At 32.2% G+C, this 21,326-nt stretch overlaps 1 protein-coding gene across 2 annotated transcripts in view; it reads left to right on the top strand.

The window, feature by feature from the left end:
- Positions 1-453: 453 nt before the first annotated feature.
- CASK (peripheral plasma membrane protein CASK) overlaps positions 454-21,326 on the top strand; it is a 67,777-nt gene continuing 46,904 nt past the window's right edge. Inside the window, exon 1 of one of the 2 annotated variants that reach the window (XM_040720491.2) lies at positions 454-999. The gene's annotated coding sequence lies outside the window, so the exon portion shown is untranslated. Of the gene's footprint in view, positions 1,000-19,212; positions 19,503-21,326 lie in introns of those variants that run through there. The other variant, XM_071891376.1, reaches the window with a different exon arrangement.

Raw genomic sequence — 21,326 nt, forward strand, 5'->3', positions numbered from 1 at the left:
AAAGATGCCAACAATTTGAACATCCCTACACATCATATAGACTGTAGCATAAGTCATTCAATCTTTTGTCCAAGTGAATCTTCAAACTGAAATTAAACTATGGAATAATTGGATCTCCGAGATATCCTAAAAAATAAATTACTTTGGTTTGGAATTTTGGGTAGGAGGAGTTAAACCCATAGATATCTTGGGGAAACCGTATCCCGGAAGAGAAACCCTTACCTCCTCATATGTATGTGTAATAACACTTTAGTAATGTGATGGAGAGCACTCTTAACGACTACTTTCCCTCCCCATAATTTCTCTTATTGGTAAGGGAGAATCATCGATGGAGAGATTCTTCTTCTTTTCTTCACACACTACTCTCTCTTTTAGAAAGCCCTCAACTCTTCCTCTCTCGGCTGATAGAGAGGAAGAGAGAGAAAAGAGGAAGAAGGTGCCTCCTTTTCTCCTATAGCAGTAAATATGATGAAGGTTTATGTGTTCTTGACTTACAAAAAGGGTTAAAAAAACTTACAACAGACGCAGAGACGGCCCTTTACTCTGACCGAGAAAGAAGCTCCCCTTTGGGAAAAGAAAACACGACTACATCCATACAAAATACTCGAACATGCTCAGTATCATTCTTTCACTGCGGCGAATGAGTACTGGAATTATAATTCACTATACTTCAACTACTACTTGTAGTGTGTAGTAGTCCTTTTGGTGTGGTGTTGCTTTGTAGAATATCTAGTTATATACAAAGGATATTCAAATAATTCTTGGAATAAATCCTCTTCTTCCATGGATGCTTATAAAAAAACCCAAAGTTATTGATTACCACGGGGGCTCTTCATCTCTCGAGGATCGTCATCAGAGTTTGTAGTATACAATACATAGTCGTATCTTCCTACTCTTTCCACCCAATGGAAGAATAAGTATGAAATAACAAAAAAAAAAAAAAACTTCCTACAGCCTAAACAACTTTGGAAAGCTCTGTTGAAAATGAAAAGAAATGAGGTAATTGTATTTGCTTTTTATACACAAAATCTATTTCCTTTTTATTGAAAATATGGTTTTACCTACATTCATGATATGCAAAACGGTTCTTCTACAAATCAGTTTATTAATTAACTGTATCCTCCCTAGATAGTGCTTTGAATGCCTACCCTAAAAAGAAAGGGAGAGACACGGTTCTATTCGTGTAAATAACAATAAAAAGCGGACAATCAACAAGTTTGGTACTTGTTATTTGATTGTTACTAATATTTTATACAAAATGTGATAACTATATTAATAATGAGCCAGATGGCATATAAATTACAATCTTCTGACTACTTTTATAAGGGGTATGTATTCCTATAGTTGTAACAAAATATGAGATTAGGCTACGTGAGATACTTTTTATATTTACTCTCTGAACAGTGTTTTATTCATTATTCTTAAAAAGAGAACATCAAAGTATACAGTAATCTGGAGTGCATGGAGGACAGAGAGTAACACTGAGGAGGATTTGTTGCGGAGTTTTAACTAATTTTCTAATTAACTTATTTTCCAATACTGCTATCATATATTTTTTGAAGAGATAACATCTTTATATAAAGTAATTCCTAGTGTATGAAAGACACAGATTAACCTTGAAGAGGATTGGTTGCAGAGTTACAAGGTTAACTCTCTGTTGAACTTGGAGTGGAATTTTTAGAAAGAGTAACTCTTTCTAAAAAAGTATACAGTGTGTCTCCGGGCAAACTTTAAAAAAAAAAAAAAGGTTTCAATCCCTTACTAAATAATTTACTGATTTCCCCCATTATAATCAACAGGTAAAAAATAAAAATAAACAATTTTTGTTAAATAAATTTATTCATGAGACCAAGGGAAACTAAGATGGAGACCAAAATAAATCGTATTTACGCTCTTCTTAAGGCAGGAACCACTTTTGTTGAAATTTGCTACCATTTAAATGGTTTGAGATAATATTCACAGACTGCTTGCAAGTCATTTAAGGCCGTCACTAGTATTTTTCTTTGGGAGAGGGGTGTGGTGTTGAATATATATATATTAGGGTAAATTGGGAGCTAATGGTTGTATTTTTGCATGTGGATGCTTGTCCCAAGAAATTGGCTGAACTTTTCAAATGCTGAAGGATAGCATTACATGTCTTAGTAATCAAATTCAAATAGACAGGATTAATTTGTAATTGAAAAATAATCTAGGAATTTCATTTAATGTTGAAAAAAGAAGTCAGGTACACCCATTAGACCCCCTTCTACCTGCATTTTTAGAATCATTATATTTCTTATCTTCATCCATATTTGATAATCAAGTTTATTATGTTTCAGCTTACTGTTTTGAGTAGTGGTCCTTTAAAAAATATATACATAAATATATAGAATTAATGTCATTTTATTATTTGAAAAATTTCCCAGATTTTATTTTATATTTCGGATTAAGGAAAAAACAATATTTTAATCCAAAGAAAAAAGTAAATCTGACCAGGGAGAGAGGGGGTGTATGTACTAAGCGGACATTAGATAGGAAACAGTGAAGTACTTAAAGCAATTTTTGAGGCACACCACATTTATAAGAATAAAAAAAATTGAAAAATTTCAAATATTACATTTCCTGGAAAAAAATTTCAAAAATTCATTATAAAATAATAATGTTTTTGGAAAAAAAAATTCCACAGATCCTCACCTATTTACAACATATTAAATTCTAAGATTGAGACTTACTCTTATAACTCCAAACAAATCCTCAGAGTTACTCTGGTCTTTCACAAACTAGGGATTATTTTATGATTATATTTCTCTCTTCAAGAGAAATTAAAGAGTAATGATGAATGCTTTGGTTAAAAAATAAGACATCATTTACAAATACATAGAGTGCAATCTTCAAATTTATATTTATTTAACATCTGACAAACACAGGGTTGACCCAAATTTGAATTGAATGACGGCATGAAAGTTTGAGTAACAATGAAGTATACCAAGGTCAAATAGGCATCTATATTGGGTAATATACAAAATATGGAAATATTAATCGATATCATTAAAAATGCACGAGTAATGTCTCTTTAAAAACATGGGTGCTGGCCTTGAGGTTGGAACTTTAAGAGCCTCTCACTTCTGATATGGAGTTCAAAGAAGACTAAAATCTTGGTTTTTGGAATTGTCTACTTAATATTAAGCTATATCCTAAATTAAAAATACAATCAGAGATGGTGCATTAAGAAATGTTATTTATTTTTTATCAATTTGGCGTGGAATTAATCTATTTTCTTAGTTCTTATATTCTTCAATCCGAGCTAGGAGTGAAGAAAATAAAAAAATAGGTAGAGCCCTTGGACTGAAAGACCAATACGTAGTAAAAAATACCGATTAGGAAATCATGATCAATCCAACACCTCTAAAATGACTGAATAACTACTTGGGTGGAAAGTTTACACGACGCAATATAGTTAACGAGAGTATCGCACACATTTTAGGTCATATTTTGTACAACTCTAGTTATACATTAATTAGAAACTGTTGCTTTGAAAGGCAGGTAGAGAGGAGTGGGAGTTGTACTTATCTAAATAATATATAGGGGTTTTGAAATATTATTTAAAAAAAAAAAAATAATATACAATGATTTATAGTAGTGTTTCCATGCTTTCTATTATGTTTTGAAATAGTGTTATAATTCATATGATATATATACAACATTTCTTGAGATATATGTTAATATTATGATTATTTATTAACGGTTTTGTTTCAAATCACTTTTACTGCAGAATAAATTCATTTGCATAGACGCTCTCTATAAATATTAAACATAAATAAATACACTTGCTAAAATATATTATCAAAAATAATTAAATTAACTTTATTAATATTTTCGCAGTGAGCTGCGAGAAAGGGAATTATGTTATGTTAGATCCTTGTTGTTGATGATATTGATGAAATCAATTGTTCAGAGGGGATTGAATGGCTGTTCTCCCTACACACCCCTAATTAAATTACCCCTAATATATAAATTAACAAGAGTTAATTATTAAGGATTTGAATGGGCGAGGAAGTGATTGCAATTAGCATGTGGTGAAGGGAGAAGACTTCCAATCTTTTAATTCACCATTAGAGTTGTAAAAAATATAGCCTAACCGCTATGAATAAAAAAATAAACAAACCCAAAAATTAACCTTGTAACTAGTGTTGTGTCTGAGTTCAAGATCGATTTCCCCTCCGGTTCTGTCCCAAATAAATTTTGGGGGCACCTTATAAGTTTGCCCACATGCTATACCTTCTTTTTCTACTTTGAAATTGGAGATAGAGACAGCGGATAGTTGAAATTTAATCCTTCCTTGCAACCTCTTAATAAAAAAGCGAAGAATATATTATTGGATTAAGAGGAGAGGGTTCTCGATTTTTTCAAGATATTAAACACTTTGGAGACTGTGAAAGTAGATAGAAGGTTTCATTATGTGGAGGAGGAGATTATGATTTTGTCTCTGGAGTACTGGAGGGGGTAGGGGTACTCGTAGTTGATCCGTAGACTGAGGGATGAGCCTGGATGAAATCAAATCTCCATTATACAAGGTACTACGACTTTTTATTGTATATCTTGGTCTCATCCCTCATTAAGAGATAAATGCACAATTATTTCTTTATTATTAAAAAGTTGCAGTAAACGAATTTGAACTATGCGTTGTTGCTGTCCCCAATTTCGAGATGGAAAGAGAACGTATGACCTGCAGGCAAATTTATAGAGCGGCCCCATGTTTTTTTCTAGACCGATAACTAATACGACCGTTCAGGACGCACACATCCTTGATGACGCAACAGAAACTCTGGTAGATCGGACGAGAAGTTCTTATTCATCCATTTTACAGTCCGTACCTCGCATCAAATGACTAACACCTGTTCCTTTCTATGGCCAACGGGCTTAGGGGTACAAATTTGGCTTCCAAAGATGCCTATGAAAATTGGTTGTCCGATTTTTTTGCTAATAGGGACAAGGGATTCTAGGAGAAGGACACTATGACGTTGTATTCTCGTTGCCAACAAGAACAGAATTGAACAGAACGGGCATACTCGGCTTTAACTGGATGATTGTAACATTTCTTATGGAACATTGAAAAAAGTGAAGAATACGAAATTACTTTTTCCCCACCCTTTTCTTATACACCTAATTGATTTCACAAAGGATCAACTTTTCCTTTTTTTTTAAGTACTTAAAAGTTGTACTGAAGTACTCCTACAAAAGAACGGATACATCACCATCTGTGAGAGAAAGGATAGAAACACAAATCCTATTTTGTATCTAGCATGGACATAGACAAGAATTACTCCAATGTCGATCCTCCATTCCAATCTGAGTCCAAGAAGGACTTACTCATGTTTACTTTACACTCACATGTAGAATGTGTCTGGTTTTTTTTAATTACTTCATTCATTTAGAGAAGTTACATACAAAAAAATAAAAAATAAAATATATAAATAAACATATAATGTGGTTTAAAATGAATTATCTAAGCCAAAGTCAAACATCTTGGAAAATGTTGCTGTATTATGATGTTATTTATTAATTCATTTTCAGCAAAACGTTTCTTCTAAAAAATATACAGTAAATAAATAAACAAATCAAAGCCGCAAAATAGCTAACAAATTCACTAAAAAGTATGAGCAGTAGTTTTATAACATTTAAAAAAAATAAAAGAATTAAAAAAAACCCGACAATTATTACTCTGTAGATCCAAAATGGCTTTTAAATTTCCTATAATTGTATATTCATCGACACAAGAATTTTAAGGTCCGATAATAAATGTGAATGTCTGTGTGTGTCCAGGAGTCACGTCCAAATAAATTAATAGATTTTGTTGAAATGTTTCATGTAGGATTTTAAAGCTCAATAAATGGTTTTAATAATACTGGTTTTTTTGGCTTGAAGGCCATTGTGGCCATTTTATAGCATTTGTCTAAAAAATTTTTTTTTGACTAACAAACGACTATTTCATATGTATACATAAATATGTAATAAAGAACGTCAAATTTTAAGAATAATCCTTGTTGCATGTTGGTATGAACCTTTTCACACTTTTAAAAAAAAAATGAGATTGTAAGATTTAGAGAAGAAAAAAAAAAGAAGAAGAGAGGATAAGACACAGGATTTTTGACAATAATATGAAAGATGAACAAACGAGAATTCCACTTGAATATTTTTTAACCTCAAGCCTTATGATCTCCTTTAAAAAAAAATAGAAGAGTTCATAATTAATTTCAATTGCTTAATGTCCCAGGCAACGTTTCACAAAAAGCGACATCTTGAGAGGGGGAAAAAATAACTCCAAGGCTCTGTATCTCCTCAAGCGCACATGCGCATTTCAATTCTTTTTTTTTTAAATCTTTCTGATGTAAATGATAAGGATTTTTTAACGTGCGAGTTTTGCAACCGGAACACATTTTTATTTTCTAAACCTGTTATCAATATTATTTTATTCTTGAGGAGGGAACATCTAATTATAAAGTGTAGCCCTGGGTATGTGTACGACGGAGAATAGCACTGAGGATTTCTCCAATAGCAATTTAATAAAAATACATTAGAGCTATTTTTTTTTTGTAGATGCCAAAAAGGCTTTCAATTGATAAACTATGGAAATACAAACATGACCTTTAGATCATATTTTCTTCTACTCTAATGTTGGACCTCATTTAATAATTAAGGCTCTTCTGCTGATTTGGAAATAGTTTCGAACTCACTGTTTTTTTGTGATTTCATATGAATATGATTCAAGGGATCTACGTTACTATGTACAATTAGGACTTTTTATTTACTAGGGCTTCTCCTTTGGATAAGATATACATAGAATTAATCCATGAATGTATTCTATACTTCCATCATTAATAATACATAGAGTTGTAGAAAATATGATCTAAAAGGATGCAATACTTTTTGTAGGTGGTAATCTGAAGAATGTGATGGATTTTCCAAAGCTGTTTTCATGATTCGTGAAGAAAGAAAATAAATAAGTATAAAGTAATCATTAGTTTGTGAAAGACAAAAAGTTAGGCTGAGTATTTTTGCGGAGTTATAATTGTAAATCCTTGTTGGACTCTGATAGATTTGTGGATCGACATCCGTTATAATCAAACATACCTACCTACATATATCATTGCTGGATACAATGTGGGGTTTGTGTTTATTTACTTCATCTCATAGCTACTTATGTAATCACTAGTGGGTATGCTGATGACTGCAAGAGAGTAGCACTGAGTTATAAGTGTAAAGATGGGTTACCACATCTACCTAGTGTGTACATGCAATATATTTCTAAGATCTCCCATATTATAATCTTCAAATTACCTCCCCTTACAAATATAAAAATTGGTTGATTTAAAATGTTTCCTGCTTGAGTAAGTGAAAAGGTCGCATTCAAGTCATTTTTAAGTTTACAAATTTTAATTTGTCCATTCATTAATCTACTCCATATATGACAGATCATTAGTAATAACAGAAACTATTTATTTTGAAAGTACTAATTGTAGAAGTTAGAAGATTATAATATGCAAAGTTCTTAAAAACAATTTGTTTATTTGTCCGTTCTAAAATCATAGCGTTTTCATGTAACGTCAGCATCCTTGATGTTGACCATTTAGGGGGCTAAACAAACATGTGAAACATAAACAATGAAAACCCTTTATTTATTAATAGTAAGGAAAATAGTTTTATTATAAATCTGAGTCTAATAATGTTATTAGATCGTTAACCAATCTTATTTCCATATTGTGAACACTATATTAACCCTTAAAATGGAAAGAATAATTTTTAATTAACTTTGATTATATATTCAAATGTCATTGTCTATCATTGGCATCAAGGGGTATTCAATGAAAGAGTTAGTGTCTTTTTTTATTCCGTTAGCCATTGGATGGAGTTTCATCAAGATTTACTGGAAATTTGTTCAAAAAATACCAACTATGAGCCATCAAGCATTAGAAAGCGACGCTCAAAATTCTTGAGCGAGAGTGCTCATTCTTTTAGAAGAGTGATTCATAACAACAAAAAATCTTTATTATTTGTGAACGAACTTTCCCCCTCTGAAATGCGATTTCCTAATATTTTTATTTATTGACATAAGATCTCAAAATCTCACAAAAACCTTGAGAAACCTTTATACCAGCTAATTATCAGGCTTAACTGGATGATATTGCACGGATCCTTGTAAAACCATGTCCCCTAAGAAAGTAGTTCCCAAAAAGTATGTGCCCAAGGCACAACAAAAGACAAATAAATATTTTTTGACACACCTATTTTAATTAAACCATTCATTTGGATTATGACAAACGGCTGTAACACGGTCGTGTGGCACACTTGAAATTGTAATATATTGAACTTAATTGCAATCGTAAAGGTCAAATTCAAATACACCTATACGAGTGAAAAAATGAGTGCCTTTCATTTTTAATTGAGCGGCAGAGGGGGTGCACCCACAAAATTAGTAACTGAACAGGAGCAGGAGTGGACTAATGCTCTGATGAGTCCCCAAGATGGCGTCGCCTTCAATTATGATGTCCGCGAAAACTCTATATATATGGGTTCAGTCATAATAGATGTGATAACCCAACTTGCAGCTAATCTAATTAAACGCCATTACAGCTTCGCTGCACTTTTCCCAAACATTCTTCAGATATTCAGGGTTACCACGTTCATTTGAGGGTTTTTGAAAGCTTTTCAAATGAACAAAGTATTTCCCTTCCAGCTCTCTTTATCAGTGGACTCTTGTATGATTTGAAGTCTTTTATGAACTCAAAAAAACATATGACTTTGATTTTTATATTAATTTATATTCATCAAGGACTTCAATTCAATGCATATCATATACAATAACATCCATTCATAAAGTAATATTACTTTCTTTATGAGCATATCTAAATAATAAATCCATACATAATAACTAAGAGTTTGCAACAAGGAATAAATATAATGTTTTTTTTCATCAAAAATTCCTTTACCTTTTTGTCAGTTGCAAGTTGATACACAAGCTGACTCTTGTTCTTACTAATAGGGAATATTAGTACAAATTGTGTATCCCGTTCTTTATTTATCTATGTTAGGTTCTCTTGTCTGTTGAAAAGGAGGCAAATACATGCTGGGTAGGCATTATAATATATATATATTGTTTTTATATTATTAATAGTATTCCTAAAAATGCTGAGTAGAAAATAAATCGTTCATCTATATCAACTGACCAGGTGTGAACGTGTAGGGTCTAATAAGATTTATTATTTTTTACAAAGATGTCAACGTGTTGTAGAAAATAAAAACATATTAGGAATCATCCTGCGACGAAAGTCCATCCAATATCCTTATTTTGAGTGTAAAGATAAAATTGTTTAAATCAATCTGGATTACAATAAGGGTGAATATTTCAAAATACTAGGTTGCGTTATTAAAAGGGAGGGACAGTTAATAAAAAACTTTAAAAAATAAACAGTTCTTAGCATAATGGCGAAAGGGTGTCTGATCTTCTCTATTCCCAAGGGAGTGGCAAGGAGATCATGAAGGTCATAGAGTGCTCCCCGAGTATTGTTTTCAAGATTAAAAGTCTGATGGCCTCAAATCAGAGCCAGAGTGGTAGACACTGTAAAATTGGGATCATGGAGGACGTTGACACTGCAATCACCATAAGTTGGCCCAAGTTGATGAGACAGCATGCCAGGCTTTCAATGTTAATGATTGGACTGTGAGGAGGTATTTGAACAGGGGCGTCTGCAGGGGATGGGATGGAGGGGCTGTAGTCCTTCCCAAATTAAGGAATTATTGTTTTTTAATAGAAAATTTACATACATTTACATACCTACTAATATTGTTCGGTATACCGGTACTATAACATAGTGTACCGGGATACTGACGTTTTTAAAACAGTATTATACTAAATGAAAATTAAAACCTGTCCTTATAGCATCATTACATCATAAACCACCTATGACTTAACTCCCAAAACTATGAGTTAAAAAATTATTTATACTAATAAAGCAAAGTGTGTCTGTTATTATTCTTAGGAGAACTCATTTTTAATAACTTAGGCTCAGTGCGTCATATTAAAAAAAAAGCAAAAAAAAGAAGACTTAGAGATGTAAATCCTTAACATTTTTTAGCCTGGAAGTTTTTGTTGTTATGAGTGGTGGAAACTCTTTTTTTTTCTCCCTCTCAAGCAGTTATTATCATTCCTTTCATTCTTGAGGAGAGAACATCTACATATGTATTATTGAGTAACTAAGCTTAAGTGTGCTCCAGAAAAACGAAAAGTACACTGAGGATTTTGTTCAGAGTTATCTTGTATAACTAATAAAGCAAAGTTTGTCTGTTCATAATGGTCCTGAACAATGCTGGGTATTATCTCTTGTTTATTAGCAGAGCATGTGTTTTTTAAAGGTTCTATAATTGGTTAGATATAGTTGCAAAAACAAAAACAAAAAATATGTTGAGTCAGTTCACACTTTTTCAGTTCATTCATTCAGTTATTTCCGTTCCTCCGATCACGTTATCATTTTTTTTTGCTAAATTTAATTATTCGGCAATGTTCGGAGTTTTTAGGCGTTGGGAAATGGATAAAACTCCTTAACAAATCCTTAGTTACTCTATGTTTTCATGAGCACACTCAAACATAGTAATAAACGAATAAAATAATAAGGATAACAGCTTGATTGAATTTGAAAAAAAAACAAAAAACTCGCACGGTAAAAAATGATTAAGATCTACAACTCTAAATATATGTAGATACTCGTTGCTTAATATCATCTAAAGTCACAATCATTATTTTACATTTTATGTACTCCTATTTTCTTTTTCTTTTTTAATATGATGCGCTGAGCTACAGCCACTCACGCTCTCTCTCTTAAAAATGAGGTATCGTTCGACAATTAAACAAACAGACAAAAAACTGATCTTAATTAATATTTATGGTGATTTTGCGAGAGTGGTCTAAAAAGTTTACAACCTCAACGTGAAGATGGCTTTTTGAAAAATGAAATTGGGGAAATTTTGTATAAAATAAGTTTTTCTTTTTATGCCCGTTTTAAAAATACATTGATTTTTTCATTCGATTTTGATAATTTTTGGAGGAATTTAATTACTGGTCGGAAGCTATGACTGGATGGAGCCCTTTGCTATGAAACTGTCGTTTGAGTGAGTGTATGTGAGGTTTTTTGCGTAAAAAGAAAAAAAAATTAGAGTCTCGAGCAGTCATTAAATATTTGTTTTTAAAATTGTAACCTTTTAAAAGGTACAAACAATAGTACACATATAAAGGCTTGTTGTGTTAAAATTTGTTAGGCCGGAAACTTACTTTTCAGATCACCCTCACATGAGGAAAAAGTCACATTTATATTCATTTCCCGTCTTCCCTTACAATTTTTTTAAAATGTGTTCCTCACTGAAAGCCCCTTATATAAGTATGGTTGCTATCAAATCCCCTATTTAGATACTTTGAACTCTGAACGTTCATTATCAAATTCCATTATCGTGTATCTTGTTAGCCCCTATTATGAGTGTTTAATGGGGTGTGAAGGAGGGATCTGTGTTGTACATATAAATATTTATAAGATCCTTAGTTATGGATTCGTTTTCTTTTAAGGACGACTCAAAGAATTAAAAAGAAGTATTAAACAAATATTAAAAGGTGATGTTAATATAACTTAAGAGTTTTGAATATATTTAGAACTGTAAATCCTAAGGATTTGTAGTTTGGTTGTTGTTGTTGTTGGCAATCTGGAGAGTGTTTTTTAATTTTCAATGCTGATATTACAGGGTCGTCCAGGAAAATCCAGACCACCTTTAACTGCATCCTGATTAATAAGGGAAGCAAGTTAGAGGTTTGAAATTTTATTTACAAGCTACAACAATACAAAAAAAAATAAAAAAATCCTTCTATGTGCCCGCCATCTCCACCAATCATTTCCTCGATACAAGGACTGCAGAATTTGCAGGCCTTGATCACGTCCAGGGGGAGACTTTGTACCAGCAATGGACGATGGAGACCTTTAAGGAGTCGATGCATGATGTGTTAATTAGGGGGAGACCTTCTTCTCTAACTCCCCCTAAAAGACCATGTCTAAGGGGTCCAAAAATGGCACATTCTCTTCTTTCCAAAAGTTTATCTCTTGTGAGAGAGGGCCAAGTCTTGCTGAAACAGGAACTCCACAGCACTTTCATCCAAGGTATCACTTGGTCAGACAGGAGTTCAAGGTAGTTGTCAGCACCCACCCTCTCCTTTGGCTCATAGAAGATGGGCATGACAATGCCGTTCTTCCTTATGAACCCCAAGAGTCATGATGCTGACCGAAAACTAAGTTTTAAAGACGTGGGGGACATTACCTCTTTCTGTGGACAAAGATTTGTTGTTCTGGATGTTGTGAGATCTGTGAACAGTCCATGGTTTCCCATCCGAATAAAAGAGGATTCGGTTACCATGGGACTTCTAATCGTTTTGCAATTTTATCCTGTGGACATCCCCGGTGGCCTTTACTATTTCTGTAAGGATATTTCTTTTGCAGACTTCATCCTTGGGTCAGTGTTTATGACCCTGGAGAGTGCTACACGGCTTACTTGGCCCTTTTGTAAGAGTGTTAATCACAGGAAAGTTTCAGGTCTACAAGGAATATTTTAATGTGTTTTTTATCACTCCAGGACTTTTAGACTTTGCTCTTTGGATACCCGAGCATCTTCTTGGTGTACGCTGGGCTTTGTTCCGCAGAAGTCAATTTGATAATAGTGTTCCTCCGGGTCTCTTCAAATGTAAACACTTATTTGGAATTAAAAGTTGTCCAAACTAACATAAAGCTAACGGTCAACCTCTCACTTTAAAATTGAAATAACCGAGTTGAATGCGTTCTTATTGTTTAGGATATAGTTAAAGATGGTCTGGATTTACCTGAACGACCAGTATATATTTCTTGAAGAGAGAACTTATAGGTATAATGTGATTTCTAATATTCCTTTTTTTGAAGGAAAATTTTTTCTTACCAATTTTATATTTTAGAAAATTCAAGAGCAGTGCACAACGACAGAAATTTTGGATGTTGTATCTTTTCAGATAATACATTTCATATCGTCCTTTGAGTTGACGCCTCCTTAAATTCAAGTTTTTTAAAAGAAATTTCAAATCTTTTTTTTTCTTATAAGTAGTCCCCATTTTCTTTTACATTTGATTCCCTATAATAATCCATGGATCCCGTGTCCCCCAATCCTACTCTATCAATGCTAACTTATATTGAATAATAAAGAAGTCTTCAATAAATGACATTTCTTTTTATCTGAAAATAGTTTAAAAGCTTATATATATTGTTAGGGCTGTAAATCCTAAGCATTTTTTACTCGTGAACGGTATTTTTTTATAGAGCTGAACACATATTATTCTTTAATTCTTGAGAATGAAACATCTAAGTATAAAGTCTAACCACGAATTTATGCGTTTATGAATGAGAAAAAGTAAGAGTGATGATGTATTGGGGAGTTAAAAGTATAGCTGTAAATAATATGACATTGGGCATGTGCATCCAGAACAGTGTTTTTTATTTTCCAAAGATCTTATAATTATTATTTTACTTGTTGAAGAAAAAACTTTAAAGTATACAGTAATCTCTGTAGTAATTTATGTATATACCTTTGCAAGATATGAGCTGCTTTCCTCATTAGCATTCTTCAATTTGTCAGAGCGACCATGTTAATAGTAATACAAGGTTAGACCATCATGTAATCGGACTTGCAAGAATTTTCAATTTGATGTATCGTACTGACTGCTGGGCAAGATAGCCAGATTTTGACAAAACACGCAACTACTCATAGTCTATGTCATCAATATTGCTAGAACTTTCCATTTGATGTATTGTACCCACTGCTGGGTAAGACAGATAGATTTTGATAAAACACGCAACTAATCATATTCTATGACGTCACTATGAATAAGCGTGGTGGAAGTCAAAGATCAGGCGTACAGGCGTTATGGTATAACCTTGTATTTCTACTAAGCTTACTTAGACTCAGAGTATAATTGTGTATCATTAATGAGGTATTTTCAAGATGGGGAATGGGATTTGTGATTACTGTTTTCATATCGAAGTTCCTTGTAGTTAATCCATTGAAACATCTTGAGAGCTAATCTGCTCTCTTCCAAAACATTCTTCGAATTGTGGGGTAACTACGTTTTTTGCATACAAAAAACAAACAAACTTAAATATTGTGGTTTATAAAGAATGGGCTTTATATTATGAATGAATGTATGTATTGTATATATATTTTGGCTTATCAAAGAAAGAAAAGAGCTAATGAGTTTCGGATTTAATGTACAGTGCATTTGCTTCTTGGCACGTAGGGTTCTTTCATCTTTTCTTTGTAAATTACTTTAGGTAAAGGTCAAGAAGGGAAAAAGAGACTTTAAAAAAGAAAACAAAATGGAGGAAGAAAAAGATTTTATGGCATTAATTCCTCTTTGGCTATAATATCCAAATATATATGTACATACATAGATCTTATGAAAGAAACACACTGGATTATGCCTTTGGCAGAGGCTGAGTTTGAAATTTGTACTTGGAAGGGAGAAAATTATTTTTATTTATATACAAGGCTATAAGCCAAGAATCGAAATGAAGAACACGTAATCAATATTTGTTCATTTTATGTCCGCTAGAGGCATCGAATATGTTAGAATATTACTAGAGATGGGATTTGTGTAAGAGCGAGACCTATGGTACTATTGAACTAGTACCTTTGTTAATATCAACTGCCTGGTGTATGGTCAAAGGTTGTATGATTGTAAGTCAAGGACTCGTTTCCTCACTATGTTTTAAAAATTTTGGGGCGACCAACTCTTTTTATATTCTGTGGAAGTGTCTGACTTTTAATTATTTATTAAGTAGCACGAACTCGCTGTTTTTATAAGAAATATTTTTTATTAAATTTTTCCATTAAATTTTTGATTTGTTCAACTTAATGACAAAATATTTTTCGTTTCCTGTTCATGCCTTTACTCGAAATCAAGCTCGACTTGACTCAATGTTCAAAACTTGAACTCCATTGTTATTTTCTTTTATATCGCCCTAATGTACATAGATATATATATATATATTTTTAAACAGAAGCAACTAATTTCCAAGAAATTAAAATACTTAGTTGGAGTAATAATGTGAGCAATAAATCATTTTCATACTTTGAACGGGTGAGTTTGTATGTAAATAGTATATACCATATGCATGCAAGCACGCTAGTAATTTTTGTCGCTTAGTAAATTTGCAAAACAAACATATGCATAGGCGAATATGTAGATTAGAGTGGGTCGAAAATGAGATATTTTCTTTTTCTTTAATATTCCTTTAATTGACCAAATGGAGTTGCACTGATTAAATATAAGTACAGAGGGGATGTGTGTAAAGAAAAAAGTCAAGTATAGTTAAAGGGCAATTCAATACAAATACAAGGAAGAATATGTTCCTAACGTAGTCACCCTTATTCTTCCCTTTTCACTAGGAGGGAGACTCACTCCTTCAATCCCCCCCCCCCCCCCCTCTTAGCGTGGGCTAAGAAGAAATTTCGTAGCAGCCTCTCTGTGAGTAACATAAGTATTATTTTTTTAATAAATAATATTATCATTCAGGGAGTTGTATTATTTTTCTACAAGACGGCGCCACTCTCTGTCGCTTTGTTTATAAAGGAGTATAAGTAAACAAAGCTCTTACGTCTAAAATACAACAACACCTTTTGTCAATTACATAAATTATTATATTTCAAAAAATATCGTCAAATATGGAAAATGTATTTTAAAAGTACACATTATTTACATTTTAGTAAATGGCGTTAGTCCTTTGTTATTAAAGCTTCCCCTTGAGGTGCCCAAAAAATACTAAAGTCTAGGGTAGAACAGTCAGGGCTATATGGAAGCCAATATTCTTGCCTTTCAAGCATGTTGAAGAGGACTTTGCACAGGGTCACAGGCTTTACTCGATCTAAAGGCTTTAAAACTTAGCCAGTATTATCTTGGGGGTATTATTAGGGTTACACATTCAAATATAACAAAGGGGCACCAATTAAATGAGTATTGCATTATAGATGGAGAAATTTAAAAAAATTATCTAATTGTATCCTGGAGATCCTATTTCACACAAATTATCATAGCTATACACAACTTTACCTGATACCTAAAAAAATCGAAAAAGTTCATCAAACCCACGCAAAACGACACACCCTAAAGTACATCAGCAGAATAACAACTCAAAAAAGTTTTTCAAATAACTTTTTTATTTTTTTAAAGTTACTTATCTGTTAATTTTGTGCTTTAAAAAAATGGTTTTTTTTTTTGTTTAAAACCAAAGCCCAGTGAACGGAAGCCAATGTTTGTGTTTTATTTTGGTATGCTTTAATGTAGGTATATGTACATAATATGCACAAACTATATATATATATATATATATCATTTATTAATCCTCACACCTGCCTTTACTTTGCTAGACGGATATCTTGTAAGGTAGAGTTGATTTGTCTTGGAGCACGATTTATATCGTATCGTTATCGTATGCATTATCAGGTTGTAACAAAAAATGAAAATATAAATAGATAGTAATCCTAAAAATTAACATAATGTTGGAGTTCAGAGCACCTTAGATGTCATGACTTCCTATTAAATTAGGTGTAAGCAGCTCTTAGCTGAAGGGAATAAACACAAGGGCCACTCCGTATATAACAAGAACATACATAGGTAGGAGTTACTCCGTTGTTGTTCCTTAATTTTACTCCGAGTCCAACACGGATACACACTTATAATTCCCAAACACATCCTCAGTGTTACACTTTGTCCTTCGCCGACTAGTGATTACTATATAACTATATATGTTCTCTCGTCAAAAATGAAAATATAATGATAACAGCTGCCTTCATTTTTAATTAGAAAAACCCCAAATGTCATATTTATGATCTTCCAGTGTTGTTGCGAACGTAAACATTTTTTTAATCACGCACTTTGTGAAAAATGACAAATCGAAATTTAGATAACTATTTATAGAAAATCATTTACTTTTTTTTAATAAAAATTAGCAAAAAAAAAAAAAAATCTCAAAATCCAACCAAGCCCTCAAAAATCTTGGATTTTTAATAAGTTAAAAATATTACAAAAGGAACAAGGATTATATTTTCAAATGATACGACAATTCTGACAGAAAAAAATATCCTTTAAAACTATTTCCATTTAATTTTTTTACAAAATATAATTATTTTTCCCTGATAAATACAAAAGTTCCTCCATTTGGAGTGAGGCTATAGCCCCTCTACCCCACTACCCGTTGGACACCCCTGCACCTTAACATTTGGACGTCAGGTCGATCTTAGACATTAGAAGTTTATTTTCTAAAACAAATGTCATTTCGAAAATATAAAACGGCATTAAATGAAATATGAAGAGAATGATTTATTTAAAAAAGTCCACAAGAAGACTTGGCCTTTCCTAAAAAGGTCATTATAAAAACACATTCCTAGATAAAAAACATTGAAGAATATTTGTATCATGTAAAAAAAGGTCATTAAAGTTAAATATTTAAAAAAATCAAATTTTCAATTATCCATATCCCTTCTGGGATTTAGGCATCACGTAATAGTTATAAACCTGCTCGGTGAATAAGGGTTTTGAAGTACCTTTAGTAGAGTAACTAATGATATCTAATCTTTTTTGGTTTTTTGTTGAGGGAAAAAAATATATTTATATTTATATCAATTCAATCATTTGATACATTTTAAATTTACAAATTTTCAAATTTTTTTTTTTTAACACACAGCTTAATAGAATAATACCATATACTATGCATAATTTTTTATTTATGTTATAACAACCATCATCCGGTGGAAGTGCGTGCGTTCGTTGATGAACAACTTTATGTACAGGGTGCTCAAGAATTAGTGTATTATAAAAAAAATTAAATTATCCAAAGTTTGTAGTCTCCATTAGTTTAATCTAATTCAATATCCTTGCCCCTGTTCTGAACCACTTGGGCAAGACTTGACTTGCGGTTACTCACAATATCTTTCGGAATCTTTGCCAATGCAGCTATCATCAGATAGTTAGTCTTCCTGAGCCTTTAAACTGCATTGACTCACCTCTCAAAAATACTTTACATTGCAATGTCAAGGGGCTCAAGATCAGTTGAAGAGGGATGCCAAAAGGAAGTTGTCTTTTGAACCAAATAATGAAGGCAAATGCAGATTGGATACTCTTAGAAGACACTACTCAGAATCATGTTCTTTTGAATCAAATGAACAAGGGAATAAGAGATTATCTTCTCAGAATCACATTCAAAGTTGTATTGCAAAGTCAAGGGGGCTAAAATCAGGTGAAGAGGGGGCTCATAAGTCCTCAAGATGCCCTTTTTAAGGTTGGGTTGGGTCTGGTAGTGTGTCTACCTCATTTATTTGGTCCTTTCCAGACTGAGGACCCGCCCTATTGTTCCTTAGGATCCGTATACGCAAAATGATGACCAGACAAACGAGAACGATTTTTTCTAGGTAATAATCTGATCAGGATTATTTATTTTCTAAAGCTATTTTCATTATTATTTGATTCTTGTGAAGGGTAAATCTACGTATAAAGTAATCACTGGTGTGTGTGCTTATAAAAGGCAGGGAGTAACCAAGAGGGGTTGCTCAGGAGTTGTATAGTAGTATTGTGTTGGTCCTCATTTATTCGGTCCAGTTCAGTCTTGCTACTGGTCATTTTACTTAGTTATATAATTTATTCCATTAATATGTAATGGAATAGTTGAAAAAAACACCTTAATGACGTCACGAGAGATCAATTTAACCCTTTTTTAAGGACTGACAACCATGACAAGACTGGACCGCCGTCCTAAACGAGGACGGAGACAACACTAGGCGGAGCCTTTGTATTTATAAAAAAACAAAAATATTCTATCAAAAAATCCAACACTTGTCCTAACTCCTGATGACGTCATCATTATATAATTTACCCCCTACTTGCAAATACATTGAGCCAACCCTGGCTCCTGGGACCTTATCCTTCTATTATCTGACTTGGGTAACGAATATATATTATTCTTACTCTAATGACGTTAAAAAATGAACAGTAGTTCTGAACCACTCTGTACATTTTACCTACTGTAACATACATACTCCGTATTTATTCCTTTTATATTCTTCTTATTATTGTTATTGTGTTTTCGTATGGTTATTGTTGTTCCTGTTAGGAGCAACCATAAAAAATTCAGTCTATTTTCTTCTTTTGTTGTGATAGCTAAAAGGCAAGGGAAGTAAAAATGGCTTAGAAGCGAGGAGTTGAAGTGAAATAATAATAATAATAATGTTCGTTTGATATTTTCTTCTAAAACAAAAAAAAAAAAACACACACACAAAAAACAATAAACATCCTACTGCAGAAATAGAGGAACCGAAATAATGTTTCCTTTTATTCAAAAACACGACAAAATAAGAGTTTTTGCCCATAGGGAAGGAATATTTTTCATGGATATTAGGAAAGCCTCTTCTTTTTAATTAGAGTAAGTGATATTTAATCAATGTTTATCAACAGCACCTTAGGTATTTTAGGTGGGAGGGAGGGTTGCAGACCTAGACTGATTTGTCAATATAAAGGGCCCTAAGCAGTTCCATCATAGGGGCCAAGGAGCCATTGGTCCTCCTCTCGTTCTTTTGAAGAATTTTTATAGTTCTAGAAATTAAATTTTAAATCTTTTTAACTAAAATTTAAAAAGAAAATATTATTTTACCTTTGTTTTTATAAATTTTTCTAATTTATTAAAAACTGCCTCAAATTGTGCATTTTTATATATAAAAAAAAACATTTTGTCAAAAGTACTCAAAACCTCCAAAGAAACATCTTAGTCATGGCCTTCCCCTCACTCCCACAAAAAAGTTCACAGCTCGCCCCTGATGACGTCACCATTATATAATTTGCTCCAAGTGTATATTGATTAGATCAGTGCTACTCAAAATGGTTCATGACCTGGGGGATTTGGTATTTCTTTGATGTTTTGTATAAAACGCCATCCATAGACAAAAAATAAAGTAATGGTCTTAAATATCACACCCAATGACAAAACTGTGTTGTCAAAATAAGAAGTACGTAGCACTTTTTTTTATTAAAAATGTCATCAAACTATTTTGCAAAATTTGATCAAAAACGTATAAACAATGGAAATCATAAATATATATTCTTAGGTGGCACGCAATTTAAAAGGGGTTTGAGAGTTACTATTTTAGACAAAAATATGCGCAAATCAAAATTGTTATAATTTTTTTAACTTAAATCCATATTTTTCGTTTTTGGTATTTATTGGTGTTAGATTCGAGTTATAACTGGATCGAGTTCCAGGGTTTAAATAGTTAAATCTGCACTAAGCATTCAGGCAAGGGTACCCTTTAAAGAAAATAACAGCAGCGTCCGCATGATTATTAATATTTTTTGGTGGGGGGCTTGTTTCAAAGATATGCAGCTATTTCCAAAAAATGTATTTTTTTTTTTAATTTTCAAAAATCCACAGTTGTTTCCAAAAAGTTGAAGTTTAAAATTTCAAAAATTCATAGTTATTCTCAAAAAATTAAATTATTGGGAAAAATTTTCAAAAATTATAATTTCAATATTAAATTTTGGGGGAAAAATTTAAAAAATTAAATTTAATTTCAAATATTTAATTTTTTGAAAAAAAGTTTCAAATATTACATTTTCTCGTTAAAAAAGATTCAAATATTCAATTTAGTAAAAAAAAAAAGTTTCAAATATTCAATTTTCTAGTAAAAAGGAAAAATTCCTTATTTTTTTGGGTGGGGGCTACATCCCCTCTATCCCAATCCCTGCGGACTCTCCTGAATAATGTGAAGCTCCTTACTCCATATAATTTTGTACCTCTTAATAATAGGGGGAAGCCCCCTCTTCCCGTTAAGACTTATTTACCACAACAATAGTTAGATTAATAGACTGTCTCCTTACTATAATAGCTTTAATTTAATCCATTATTACATCATTATAATATGCCAACAAAACATTATTAAACAAATTTCATACTGTGAACTGATCTATTTTCATTATTACTGATTATTTCCTTATCCATTCATTCTCACCAGCCACACTAGCTGTCAAAGCCTAAAATATAAAAATTATCATTCTAAGTTAGAGTCATTTATGTTGGATAAGAATATTAAAATTTTAAAAATATCTACAAAAAAAAAAAAACATTTCAAAATGAAAAATGTTACACACAAAAATAATTAAGTAAAAATTGCTGGAGGTCATCCTCACTTCCCTGACGAAAGCATAGAGGTATGAAATCGCAGAGACTAAACGATCTATAATAAAACTATGCTTG

Source organism: Lepeophtheirus salmonis, chromosome 10, assembly GCF_016086655.4.
Source record: "Lepeophtheirus salmonis chromosome 10, UVic_Lsal_1.4, whole genome shotgun sequence".
Classification (NCBI taxonomy): domain Eukaryota; kingdom Metazoa; phylum Arthropoda; class Copepoda; order Siphonostomatoida; family Caligidae; genus Lepeophtheirus; species Lepeophtheirus salmonis.